Source organism: Anas platyrhynchos, chromosome 3 (assembly GCF_047663525.1).
Source record: "Anas platyrhynchos isolate ZD024472 breed Pekin duck chromosome 3, IASCAAS_PekinDuck_T2T, whole genome shotgun sequence".
Lineage (NCBI taxonomy): Eukaryota > Metazoa > Chordata > Aves > Anseriformes > Anatidae > Anas > Anas platyrhynchos.
This window is the reverse complement of record NC_092589.1, coordinates 42,633,043-42,647,580: the sequence shown is the minus strand read 5'-3', so window position 1 is coordinate 42,647,580 and position 14,538 is coordinate 42,633,043. Positions and strand designations below refer to the sequence as shown.

Genomic DNA, 14,538 nt, shown 5'->3' with positions numbered 1-14,538 from the left:
TGAAACAGGAATTGCTTTTGTATGAAGCTGGGTCTAACAGAGTGAGACTAAACATTTATAAAATCAAGTAGGGATTGAAATATAGCATTGTGGTTACTAACATTTCGCAGCAGCATATCAAGTTTCACGTTTCATCAGCTGAATAGAGTCTGTGTGCTGGGCTATTGTGGTTCAGTAGCTGACAGCAGTCAAGTAAGTGCTGCTCTCTTCCTGGCTTAATCATTTCTATTACACTCAGTGTCAAAACAATAATGTCAGTGAAATGGGCTTGCTGACATTACAGATTAGAATTGAGTGATTCTGAATGTCCTGAGACTGAATTGCATTTTATTTCTAGAAAATTACATATTACAATTGCAAATTAAAGAGCTTAGATCTCAACAGGCTGTATCAACAAATATGTAGCCATGGACTCCAAGCTGCCGGGGAGATGATCCGTCATGAAATTCATGAGGTTTCATGTATACTAACAAGAGAACAACTGCCTAAATATTCGGCCATGTGTTTGGAGAGGATTTGAAGAACAATCATTTTTGTTAGGAGAGATTCATTCAGCTGCACAAGAGTTGAGAATCCCTTGGATAATCTCAGAGAATTAAAGGAGATTCTAGGAAAAGAAAAAAAAAAAAGAATATATATATATATTTATATATGTTTATTTATGTATATATAAACATATATATAATCTTGATTCTCTCTATATATATTCTTGATTCTCTTTCTTCCATCAGCCAGCCATCAGTTTATTGTGACACATCTCCTCACTTTCACCTGAGGAACACGTTCACAATTTACAGAACAGTCCCAGCAGCAGGCTGCATTGTTTTCTGCCAGACTGACAGCCACCAAATGACAACAAGTAGCATTTAATAACAGCAGTCATCAGGGCTCTTACTGAAAAAGAGAGGGTATTTCTGTCATCTGTCCTTTAGATGGCATGGGCAGCAGTGTCCCATAGTATTTTTCTATAAAAATCTTATAACCATAGAATCATTCAGTTCTAAAAGACCTTCACAATCACCAAATCCAACCACCAACCTAATCTAGTCCTATCACTAATCTGTGACCTCTAGTGCCACATCTGCCTGTCTCTTAGAGACTTCCAGAGCTGAGGATTCCAAGAATAACCACATTTAAAATACATTTTACAGAACATGAAAAACTTTGAAATACAAGAGATGTGTTTCCTCTTTGTATTTTCCTAGAAAAACAGAAAGAAAAGAAAAGAAAAGAAAAGAAAAGAAAAGAAAAGAAAAGAAAAGAAAAGAAAAGAAAAGAAAAGAAAAGAAAAGAAAAGAAAAGAAAAGAAAAGAAAAGAAAAGAAAAGAAAAGAAAAGAAAAGAAAAGAAAAGAAAAGAAAAAGTGGTTAATCTGCTATTTGTAAAATAATTTGAGGTTCCTTGCAAAGAGCAAGTAAGACCAAGCTTAGTAAAAGTGCAGCAATCAACAGCCTTTTAGGAAGGTCCCTATGTTCTGTTTTGTTTTAAAGATCCAAACCCATTCCAAAGTTTTTTCTTTTCTTTTCTTTTTGTTTTTTTTTTTCTTAAAAAAAAAAAAAAAAAAAAAAAAAAGGTTGCTAAATAGCTGCATTTCTTTCTTTTAAAACAAAAAGAGAACTAGAAGTCCTACCTCAGGCATTTGTGTCTAAAGAACTGCTTAATCCTAGGAGGAAAGAAAGTCTGTAGCAGCAGATTTGTAAATGAGAGAAAGGCAGAGTTAATATGATTCCTGGAAGAATCATTTACGCTTTGATCACAGTCTGAACTGTGTGACCACGAAGGAATAAGACTGTGTTTCACATTCTTGCGTGGCGGCTTCAAGCTTTGAATGCAGCTGGGCAAGGGTAAGATGAAGATTTTGTATTCCTTTCCCTCCGGGAGAAGGTATGAGTATGTGCTGAGGAATAAATGTAGTTTTAGCATCTTTTCCTCTCTCTCTCTCTTTTTATTCTTCTGTACTTTTTCTTCTCTTCTGTCCCCTCTAGCCCCACTCTGCCTATTAGGCTCTTTTTTTTTTTCCTAACTCATCTTTTCTGTTCAGTTAGATTATCACTTTCTTGTTCCTTTTCTCTTCAAGAGCTGAACAAAAATATAAAAATGTGGAGAATGTATGCAAACATAGATAATGTTACCCATTTGAGATTTTTGATCTTAGCAAAGGGTCATTTCTGTTCCTTTAACTACCACATGTCCTCCCAAAAAGTATACTTACTGCACATATAGAGGTTGTCAACTAAAGAAGGAATCTTCCAGTTGTATCATTTCTCTCATTTCTTTTTATTTTTTTTTTATTTTTTTTTTTTAATTTTTCCTTTAGTAACCATCCTTTAACAACGCAGTCATAATTAAAAGATAGATTCCCAGTGGATGAGTGGATGATACTCTATCAGTTAAGGCAAGACTAGAAGGGTTTGTGTATTTGTTTTTACACACATTCTTCTAAATGAAAAAAAAAAAAAGAAATAAAAAAACAACAACAACAACAAAACAATTTCATTTTGTCTGAGCAGTAGGAATTTAAATCTATTCACAGCCTGAAAAAGCTTGTATGAATTCAGAATATCATTTGCAAGAGCTCCCAAACAAGGAGAAAATGTAATAATGCTCTCTGAAAGTTCATTTAATCAACATGCAAAAATAATACTACCAACCAAACTGTGATCAACAGTGATCCAAACAAAAACTAAAGAGGGATCTACAAAAATGTAATATATTTACAGGTAAGAAAAAAGCAAGTAGGAAACATTTGATCTTAATATATTTTGTAAATTACTAAAAATATCCACCAGTTACTAACAAGCTAGTATCTCATAAGTCATGTGGGAAGAGGCAGACATAATCTCTGTAGAACTTAGTCATTGTCACAATCATGACAAGGTAACTTTTATGGAGAGTGATGAAAGCATGCTGAAGAAAAAAGCAAGACCATATGTATTTATATAATTCATCATATTACAGAATTAATATCAAAAGCAAGTCATCTGTGCTCCATGATGGAACTTAGATAAATTTCACTTAATTCTCAGGATTATTATTCTGAACCAGAGTTCAAAAGGCATGAAAGGCTGCTGACGGCAGCAAAAAAACATGAGGTTACTTTAAAAACTGCTCATGCTTTTAGATTCTCTTAATTTACTTGATAGTTTTTGACCAAAAAAGGGAGATGTATCTTCAATATTTTTTCTACAATTAGTTATAAAGGCTAGATACACATTTGAAAAAATCAAAGCCAAGAGCTTATGTTAATCTACAAATCCAAGATAAGATATATTCATCTATTTATTTCCTTATGTTACTTGTCGAACAATAAATTCTCATTTTTCTCTGGAATATATGAGTAAGCTTCAGTCCCACATATATAAGGAAACACACTAGTAACAGAAGATGCTGTCACATTTACCAACTGTGTTTTGATTGGATTTTTGCAAAAGCTTCATTACTTTTGCTAAATGAATAATCACTGAGAAGCCACAGCTTTACCCAGTTATGTGTCTTGCAACCTTCTTTGTGTAGTTGAATGAGAGAGTGTGTCCTCATTTCATATTTAGCAGAAAGTCAGTCATGCACGTAATAAAGGTATAGGTTTTAGCAAGGAATAAAGGGTGCCAGGAATATAAATATTTGTTATGTGTAATCATGGAACATCTGTTGCTCTCTCCCCATGGGTGGTCCAGCTCCAAAGTATCCCCAGAGTTTGCACCTTTTGCCATGTAGCCCAGATAAAGTAATGCTGCACAGTATCTTGCTTAGTGCTGCTTGCTGATTACCGTGGGCTAAAAATGCTTTCCTGGGTGAATCTACCATACAAGTTCAATAATAAAAACAATCATCTTAACATCATAAGTAAAAAAGAGAAATACACAGCCCATCCTCTCTAGCTAGTTTTATTTCCTTTACTTTTTACAGTTACGCCCTCTTTTTTTTTTTTTTTTTTTCATCATTTTTTCCCAGTATTTTGCCAGTGAAGCTTTTTTTTTTTTTTTTTTTTTTTTTTTTTTTTTTTTTTTCCCTACCCTTTACAGTACTGGTAGTGGTTCCTTGGGTCACAGAGTTAAGCTGACTCCACAACAGCAAGTGAAATATGATCTTTCAAAGTGTTAGTTATGGAGCTTTAGCATTAACTCTGCATTTCCTCTGCCTCTATCTGTCTCTCCCCCTTGTCTCCCCTTGGCCCTCTCTTCCACATTTGCAGGGTGGAACGGGACACTTGCATGTGGCAGAGCTCCCTCCAGGAGTTTCAGTCACATCATTCCTGTGGGTCTCTCCAAAAATGCAATATAAGCACATTTCTTTGTAAGGATGATTCTCAGTGTTAAACTTTTATTAATCTGAGGCTGTTCCTTTCAACTATTTCAAATTTAAGATTAAAAATGACAACAGACCCTCAGCTGATAAGATACCAGGAACCCCTTGTTTACGGGCTACAGACTGTTACTATTTCATCCTGAGGATGGGCAACAAGACAGGCCTCCTGGATCTCTTAAAATCCAAAGTGCCTGATTGCAGATGTGCAGAGTGACTGACTGTATGCTTATTTCAGCAAAGGTCTTTCAAACCCTCAAGCATTCCTTAAACATCTTTGCCTCCACAGTCACTTTTGCCCTCTTTCTGCCCCAAAGGTCAGTCAGTCCCAACCCCCGTCCACCTTCATCTCTGTTGCTCTTCCCCCATTGACCAGACAGAATAACAACAGTAGGCACTTAAAGTAACTTCTGCAATAAATTAGGTTATCTTCCAGTGTCACTTCAGATAGAAGCAGGGAAGCTGCAACCACATTAGGGTAGTTGGCTTTCCCAGGTTTTGGCACACGCAGAAGAAATGTAAAGGGCAGTTTTGAAGTACTCTGTCCCCCTCCTGCCCTGGGACAGGCTTTATTTCCTTTGGGCATAAGGCATAGTGTAGGTGAGGGGGCAGCATCCCACCTGCTCCTCAGCCAGCCCATACCCACCACACTTACCACCAGGCTCAGCACCTCACTCAGAACTCTGCTAGGAGCTGCTCACCCAAATGGCCAGCCCATGCAAAGAGTTTCTCCATGGCACAGTTTTCTCATGCATGGGGGTCCCCATGCTCCTGTGCCCCTTGGAGACAAAGCCCTGGCTCCTGAGGTGCTACTGAACAGTCATGCAAATGTCAAAAATGTCTTTTTTTTTTTTTTTTTGAACAGGACTGTCACCTTGGGACCAAGAGTATCTCCAATGTCACCAGATTTCAGAGCATGCTTCAAAAATACCTTCACTTCAGGTCACTTAGGAAAAAAACATGCCTTCTAAAAAGAAAAAAAAGTTACACTACTCCAGAGCTCCTACTCTTCTATAAGGCACAAATCACATATCAATGAACACTCAGGTTTTAAACAAGAATCCTAGGAAACCTATACATTTTCCAATCACTTCTAAGAAAAAAATAGGGTACTTTATTTCCAAATAAAGTATTATGATTTTTTTTTTTTTTTAATTAGAATAGAAAAGGCAACATTCTTCTTGGAGAGACTTAATTAAGTCCAGGTATGTGGTCTAGGAAATACAGAGCTGTGTAACCTGATGGAAACGATCATTTTCAATTGTCAGGACACTTCTGCTTCTTTTCACCCCAGATTTAAGTCCATCTGGTCTCCACCTGCTCTGTATAAAATTGTTTTCTTCCCTTTTCAAATGTGACCATCCTACTCTCGATGTTTGTCTGTAGCAATTGACTCAAAAAAGTCCACCTGGAATATGTGTTCAGCAAGGTGGGAAGGAGATAGGTGTTACAGGAAATTTATTCTGGTGATGAAGAAACATCACAAACTTCAAAAAGGGGAATTTTAGATGGCACTTTAGGACACCAAACTTCACAGGTTCAAAACTTAAACTGTTTTAGTTTTAAGAACTGGATTTACATTTTGATCAATGCCCTCCCAAAGTCTGATTTGGCGGGTGGCCTTGAACTTTCACATCCTCTTCACAAGTTTTGCATTCTGTACTTACTGTATGCATCACATATCACCTGAAATCTTCCACGGACAAAGGATACCTTCTGTCTCCATGACTATCTTCTAGAGGCTCTTCAATTTGCTACCACAAGTGACATTTATTTAAGATGGTTATGAGTTTTTGAGACCTGTTAAAGATATCAAGCTCATTTTAATTATCCCTCATAAAGGTATAAAATTATATTGATCTTAAATTAAATGTCCAGAAGTGAAGCCAGAACATGAGAAATTCTCATTAGATGTAAATAAAAAAATATTTACTGTAAGGATGGTCAGACACTGGTCCAGATGCTTGGAGAGGCTGTGGAGCCTCCATTATTGGCCAGATATGAAACAGTGAGACACAAAGTCCTGAGCATCCTAAACTTTATGTAGGATGGTGGACTACAGACTTCCAGAGATCCCTTCCCACCTACACATTTCTAATTTCCGGAGAGCTTTCTGTCTTATTAAACAAAAATGTAACTACACTGCAAAATGTGACATATAAAGGTCATGAATATCTGGCTGGTCCTTTGCTCCCACCTATGGCAGAAAGGTCTCCACACTACAGAAAAGACGTGGACAGGCACAGCACTTTCAGAAATCAAACTGTAGATCCATCAAGGTACTTCTGCATTGTGACACACATCACAGGACTCAAGAAACACAACAGTCACCCATCAGATATCACATTCAGGACATATCACATTCAGGACATCTGTTTTGCCCTGTTCAGGAAAGGAAATTTTATGTCAGGATCCTTCAGGGAATAACCAGGATGTATTAGCAATGCTAGAGGGGAAGGAGCCGTCCTCTGAGTGTGATCTGGTAACATGGAAGCCCGTGATCTTTTTCTGCCTGATACTGATACAATTGGTTGATTAGGGAAATCAATGTTTTTCCAAAGCAGCTGTGATGATGCAACCACTGAAACGGGCAAATTTCTGCTGCTTTCAAAACAGAGCTCTTGCCCTTATTCCCTGAAGTACAAGATAGTCCTAGAATAATAGTCCATCTCACAGATGTCTCTGATGCAGGTTTGCAGTGTTACAAGTACAAATAAAGTGCTACTTTATCTTTGTGCAGATGGATGTACAGGTGCTTTTGCAAATCTTGGCTATGACGATTGCACACAGGATATTTTATTAAAGGACACTTCCTCATTTTCTTTTCACAGTTCAGAGCATGATATGTGCACACTAACCAGAGTCTGTCTTCAATAAAAAGCCTTTTAAAGGCTGCCCACAGATCCCCAGAACCACACAAACTGGAATGAGTTTAGCTTCACAAAGCCTGACAAGGTTATGGATACAGCAGTGGCTCTAGCCGGTGCACACCACTGGCTGAGGAAGGGGCTGAGGACCATAAGGGCACCCCTCATCCAACCTTTCTCCTGGTCCTCACGTAAGCTATTGATACATCTGGCAGAGGTACCCAGAGCCACCTGTAAGTGACTCTTCTGAGGCTGGGCGGGATGCCTGAAAAAGAAACAGAGCCCAGGTCTTTCCATTTTTAATCCAATTCTCAGATGTATCTTTCCATTTTCTTAGACTCCTCACCTGGAAATTAAGCAACAGTCCATGTTTACAGCAAATGAGGCAGTTCTGCCATAGAGTGGGTAAGACAGCGCTTTCTTGTGGAAGAGAAAAATACCTTGTGATCATGTAAGTAAAATATATTTCTTAAAGTCGATGCATAAAGGGGTACAGTTAAGTTGTATGCTGAACAAAGCCAATTTCCAGCACAGGAGTAATACTCCTGCCAAATTTCAAGTTTCCATTACCTTTTGCAGAGGTGCTAGAGCTGTAAAATATCTTAAAATCTCTTACATCATAAATATATTTTTATCACTTTTTCCTAACCTAGAAGTTATTTAACCTTCCCTAACTTAAATTTGGGGAGAAAATTATGCTTTGTCTAGGAGTAAGCTTACAGCTGTATAGGTGAAACTTGGAGAAAGAAATAAAATAATTAAAATTAATTGAATGATAGCAACCCTTCTTTGCATATTAAGCAAATGCACCACACAGAACAACTCAGAGTGTTTTCTGACCCACTCTATGGGCATCAGCTGGTATCTCTATGTTAGCATTTTAGCTCTGATCAGGACTGATTTCTGAAGAGAACAGTTGTCCCCAGTTGCTGTGCTTTATGTCACATCTTAGAGGAGCCTTGGCATGCACTAACTGAGTTTCTTGAGCTTCTTTTCAAAGATATGCTGTAGGATTGTACCTGCTTCACTCCTGCCAAGAATGGCCTTCTGGTCAGTCAGAGCAGACTGGAATTAGGACGAAATTAAGTACCTTGCAACATGTATGGTGTAGATGTCAAATTCTCAGTATCTGTTGTTTCACTCTAAACATATTGGTCATTGCTGCTTGCTAATAGCAAATAGCAAAATAATGTTAATCAATAACAAATGCATGATTATAGATGATAACTGCATAGTGCGATGTTTTTATGTTTGGCATTATTTCAAAAAAATATGACAACAACTTGAGTTCCCATTTATTATAATAGTGCTTGAAGTGAATGTACAGGAAAGATGGGTTTTTGCACAGGAATGAAGGAGTCAGGAAGAAGATGTGTCTGATTCTGTGATGCTCGAAAGACCTAGTGTAGGGAATCAGATTCTGAAGTCAGGCATCCCTTGCAGAAACCTGTTTATTATCTAACTAGGTGGTTACAAGTATATGAAATCTCTGAAGAAGAGTGAGTACCGCAAATTGATTCTGCATAGTAGTAATTTAAAAGCAGGATCAGACAAAAAGCATCATTGTGAGACGTTGAACATGGTTTTAGAGATGTTCCCACCAGCATCCTCTGGCTGCAGTTCCACAACTACTGATGCTGGATGTTGGGCAGTCTTTAGTCATGATGGGACAGATCTGGTTCACATCAGAAGCAGACAAATGTTCACATTTCTCTTGAAATAACAACTGTTGAAATTTATGCCAGCTTTATGCTTTTATTCTGTCTGTACAAGGACATGGAATACCTGTAGTCTGCTATTGCAAATTTAACCTTTCAGAAATGACTGAACAAATTTGAATGAACAAACTGAGTTTACATGGGATCAGCAATTTGTGTCGTATGGCTGTGTCGTCTTTGTTCCTGTGCTAGAAGTAATGGATTTACTGTATCATGACCCTGGGGAGAATTCAGACTATTCTGAAAAACGGGCGTTCTACCAAGCCAACAGAAGCCTCTGATTCCCATCTGTTGCAGCAAATAGCTGCATGTTTTATGACAATAACCCTTTTCCTTCTGCCCCCTGTGCTCCCCAGCTGTCTGTTCCGTTTTCTGCCAAATGCAGAGAGTCGTGGCAGAGGCAGCAGAAGAGGCATTGCTGCACCTCTGCCTCCACTGCCCCAAGATTTCAGCCCCCCACTGGTCCTTTGTGTGGAGGCAAAGCCCATGGCAAAGCCCAGCTGAGGGAGGGCCATGGGTGGCCAGACACACATGAGGGATTACTTACGAATTACAAAGCCATTCCATTGCATTGCAGCAGGTAGGGTGTCTGACCTCAGCTGTGGTGGACCATGAGGACCACGGATAGACCAAAAATGTATGATTGATAACACCCCTTACATGAAGGATTATGATCCAGTGGCCAGTCTTCCTTATTAAGGGCTTTGTGCTAGAGCCATACCCGTATCTGCAACATGTTCCACAAACATTGACTTAACTAGAAATGCAAATTATATTTACTGTCACTAAACAGTCATTTATCACAAGTAGTTTAGATAACTAGATTAATGGCCAAAGTCATTTGAAGAATACTTTTTGAAAATCAAACATATTCCAGAAAACCATGGGTTTTCTATGGACAGTTACCCCATGTATGTGGGATGAAGATTGCCTGATGAATCACTGCAAACTATGTGTTCACTCAGTTGTCCACTATCTATGAAGCAGGAGACAGGAAGGTGTACAGTACATTTACATTTTCTCTTTATATCAGAGGAAGATAAACTTGTTGACAAGATTTTGTGTTAATATGGTAAGAAGCACATTGAAAGAATACTTAAAAAGACCAGCAAAAACAGCAAAAAAAATAATCAATAAAAATAAAAAAAATCAATCCAGCAGTTGCAAAAGAGTATTTGGTCTGCAAAAAATAGTGGTGATGCACTCTAGGACTTTTCCTGTTTCCACAGCTTGTCTGTAGGCACAAATGAAATCACATACACAAGAAAGAATTTACACCTTAAATAATGGGCCTAATATTTCATTCACATGTGTGAGAAAAATCGTTCCTTAGTAAGACAGGAGACTTGCTCAGAGTTAGCTGAGTCCCATAAATCAGCACCACCTGGAAGGATGCCATTCCTCTACCCTGTCAGGTCAAGGGCCCTCTCTGTGAAGAATGGCTGTGTGAGTATCTTTGCTTTTCTGAGGTCTATGGGTAATGTTTTTACACTCCATCCTATCTTCATATTTGTCATGATGACTATTCTTGTCAGCTCTTGGCTGCCATTATAAGAATAATAGTTTTCTTTCAATTATTATAACAGTACCACAACAATAATTAATTCTAAGAGGAACTACAAATAAATTACTCCAGAAAAGCTATTCTGTAACATTCCAGAAACCAAGGCATCTTCTGGATAAGATGTTAATTTTATGAACAAGACTGCCAATACGTTGTGGAGTACATTAAAAGTAGGCTTTAATTTACTAGGGAATGCAAGTGCCATCTTAAAGGCAGAGAAATGCCTAACTTAGTGTTTATTATTAATTAGAACTGACCTAATGATTAACTTTTATAAATAGAGCAAATCCTGCTTAGAGGCAGGCAGTATTACTTATAAATTCTCAAATGCACTTTCCTCTTACCCTCCTTGCTGTGGCTGAAACTAAATATTTACATCCCATCTGAGGCCTCTTCTTGGCACAGTATGTTATTTCAGTCGTTATATTTTGCTTTTGGGCTGGGTCACCCAGTGAAATGGAAGATAGCTGGTAAATCCAAAATCCAGGTGGTGTGGGCAAATATCATACATGAAGGATCGAAGCTTATGAAAGGAATGAACCAAGCTCAAATATATAGCCAGTTCAAGACACTCAAAACAACATTTATACTATCATATCAGTAAAGAATTACCCTGCATGGCATCCTTGAGTCCAAGAGAAAGTTAAGAGAGGAAGGACAGAAGGTTCTACACTGTGTAATAAAAATTATGATAAAAGTATTTCCCTCCAGAGGAAGCACTGAATTTCTGTGTCAACAGAAGTAAGTAAATAGATAGTGTGCAATGATTTGGCACTTTTGTTTGATGTTTTAAAAATCTCATATCAGGTGAAAAAAATATCTTTCCCAACTGGAGGGGTTATCGACAATAATTTCAAAAACTCTTCAATGCTTCAGAAAGTCTTAGGAGAAGTGACAGACAATGCTTGCAAACACAAACTCAGTTTTACTGGTGAATTGCAAAATGACTCTGAACGTTAAGGAAATGAAGTTCCAGTACAGTCTTGAAACAGGAGTGTGGGAACAGCAGAATGAGCTAAAAAGAGAAAGGAAAACCACTTTCAGTTACACTGAAAATCAAGAGGAGTACTTTGATGAAGAAACTAATATAACCTAGGATAGAAAGGCAAATACTTAGTTAAAATAAATAAATAAATAAATAAATAAATAAATAGTAATGTCTGAAAACCTTATGTGCATTGTCATACCAAGGTCAGATATGAATATAGTAGCACAATGGATATGAATTAACGGATAATAAATAATATTCAAGCATGGGCCTAAAATACTTACTCATTGTACGCACCCTGAGTATCTTAGTACCAGAAACCAAGGTATTTGTGTGCTAGTTAGTTCTGATCACAAGTATCAGTACTTTAATCAATACCTGGCTTAGGCAAAAATTTAAAGCACAAGTGTTGTGAAAATTTCTATACAATTAAATGGCTAATTCCATTGGTACTCTGTTACTTCTTTTGTTCATTGACAGTAACATGTTTTGAGACACTCAACCGTCTTTATATCTTTAGGCATTTTGAAGAGGCAGAGCAGCTGTCATTGGAGACTCAAACTTGGCTGCATGTTTCATGTACAAGTCTTGACCTTTTCTTGAAAAACAGTATTTAAGGGCCGCAAAGTCAGTGACATAGGAAAGACCCAATCTGATTAGGATGTTATAAAGTCTTCACGCCTTTAAGACTAGGTTGAGGAAGCATAGCCTGGGAATGATGTTAGTATAGCTGGTCCTAGCCCTGGGCAGCAGAATGACTAAGAGGACCTCTTCTAGCTTTTTTGTTTGTTTATTGTTTTGTTTTGATGCTACTTAGTGTTTTTAATTTGAAGGCATGCAAAGTAAAGAAACACATTAATGAAATCCATTACTTGATTAATGAAATGTTTATACTGCAAAGCTGTTACATTTTTGTTGCTTTTTTTTTGGCCAAAAAAGCAGCTTCAAAACTGTAATAAAACTCATAAATGATATGTTTTCAGTTTAAGCAAAAGTCATGTATATACCAACGTATTTTTTTTTTTCCCAAGCAGCGATAACCCAACTAAGCCAGGGTGAAACAGGAGGTGGGCAGTGGTCCCAAGGCACCACACTGGGACTGGCTGAGGCTTGCCAGCTCCCCCCGCACAAGCCAGGAACAGTATCTAAGCCTGGGGTTTGGAAGGCATTTAAGAACAGGAACCGAAATTCGGCTTTTCATCTGTCTCCCGCAGCTGTCAGCCGGCGCGGATTTACCCGGGGAGGGGTTGCCATCTAATGGCACAAACTGGAAGCAACGCAAAACGTTCAAATACTTTGTAATAAAGAGGGTCCTGACTATGGAAGAACTGCTTGAGAAACCCAGGGAAACTGATCTTTCTCTCCTCTAATTCTTCTTAACACGAACTTCTGACCTGGAGGCCACTAAAGGATCTAGAGGCACTTGATTAGCTTCAAACAATACATTTTACCAGAACTATGTTTCAGTGAATTTGTTTGTACCAGTCAGATCAAGACAACCTTGTAACCCATCTGTGTATACTGTGGCCAGTAAAAGTCATGGGGAATGATTCTAGGAATACAGGGGTTTAGGGACTTTCATGGTTAGAGGCTGCATTCATCAAACTCAATCAGGCCTTCAGTGAGAACAAAACTTGCACAAAACGTGTGAAACTCTACATGACTTTTACTGGTGTGTGTGTGCATGTATGTTGTTGATTTCCAGCTAAACGCTTGTAAAAAAAATAATAACAGAAGAACAATAATAAAAATAAAAATAATAAAAAAAACACTCTACAAAACTTCAAAGTTTGGCTCTCTTCTTCACCTTCTGGGAAGTGTTAAAAACAGAGATCACATTACACAAAACTGTTATTTAAAGCACAGAAAAATCAATCAGAAGAAGTTGAAGGGCTTCAGCATCTGATAGAAATATAAAGTGAGACCAAGTCTCAAGACATAACAGTCAAACATAAGTCCAAGTGATTCTTTCGATGATTTTTTTTTTTTTTTTGTATGTGTGCTGGGAACCTAAATTCACTCCTGTTTTGGGAGTGCAAAACACAGAACTGTATTGAAACTGTAAAAGGAGATGGTAAAAGAGCAGCATGAACAAATGGACTCACCAGCATATTTACTCCAGATTTATATCTAGTAACTTTTTATTTTTTTTCTTATAGTAGTCAGTATACTAGGGGTTACACTGAGGCCAGTGTATCAAGCATGAAGGTGCTTGGAAGGAACCAGGCAGCATCAGCCTGTCACTGCAAAACCCCTCCACGTGAGTTCATGGGGAGTACAGCCTCTGCGTGGCAGGTACAGAACTTCTGCCACTTCTGCTATGAGGAGATCTCATAAAGACTCAGTTGCTGATGTCCTTTGTCCTCTGGGCCACCATCAGGACACCCGGCCAGACCACCCAGACATGCATGCCTTGGTGCCTGCACACTGTCCGGATTACATGGATGCACGCAACTCGGAGCTTGTGATTATGTGCATGACAGGGTGTGAGTGAGTGAAAACAGTTTTGTTTGAGGTCAGAATCCTCTTTCCCACTTGCAAAGCCTCATGGTTCGGCCTTCCGTATTGCTGCTATAATCATGTAATATAAAATGCTAAAGGGGGTAGCATATTTCAGCCCACACCCTAACCAAGTGCTAAAAGTATAACATAATATGCCAGGAGATTCCTGAATGGGAAAGAGAGAAGAGAAGAAGAAGAAAGAAGAAGAAGGAAGAAGAAGAAGAAGAAGAAACACATGCAAAAACACAAGAAAAGAATCTGTAATTTGATTGTTCCTCCCAAGGGAGTCAATTACACATTGAGTTTAAATTTAAAATGCTAGATTGCAGGTAACACAAAGTTACGTGTAAGAACTGGTAGGCATTTTATATACATATTTATATATAAACACAAGTGAAAATAAAAGAAAATGATAAAGTTTCCAGAAATTTCTTAAATGTTCTGCAGCTTTCCACAGCAGTGCTAGAATTTGTTAAGATTACACAGGCAGACTTCAAATGTGTCACTCCAAGCTTGGGGTGCTGAGCTCCCCTCTGCTATCTGATGCACATGCAAGGGAAAACTCTGTGGCTGTATAACTACACAGTGGTTATCTATA

The 14,538-nt window shown here is 38.1% G+C and overlaps 2 long non-coding RNA genes across 4 annotated transcripts; one reads left to right on the top strand and one right to left on the bottom strand.

Annotated features, from left to right (window-relative positions):
• Window positions 1-307: 307 nt before the first annotated feature.
• LOC119716626 (uncharacterized) lies at window positions 308-1,758 on the bottom strand. Its single transcript, XR_005264976.1, has 2 exons — window positions 1,630-1,758; window positions 308-607 (listed from the first exon to the last, which is right to left on the bottom strand). It is a non-coding gene; the product is annotated as an uncharacterized lncRNA (long non-coding RNA).
• LOC119716625 (uncharacterized) lies at window positions 1,705-13,213 on the top strand. Of its 3 annotated transcripts, none has more exons than XR_005264975.2 (4): window positions 1,705-1,843; window positions 5,167-5,243; window positions 7,506-7,619; window positions 12,473-13,213. It is a non-coding gene; the product is annotated as an uncharacterized lncRNA (long non-coding RNA). The 3 variants fall into 3 exon arrangements; XR_005264974.2 differs by having other exon boundaries at window positions 5,167-5,506; XR_011808254.1 differs by lacking the exon at window positions 5,167-5,243 and having other exon boundaries at window positions 1,707-1,843.
• Window positions 13,214-14,538: the final 1,325 nt, after the last annotated feature.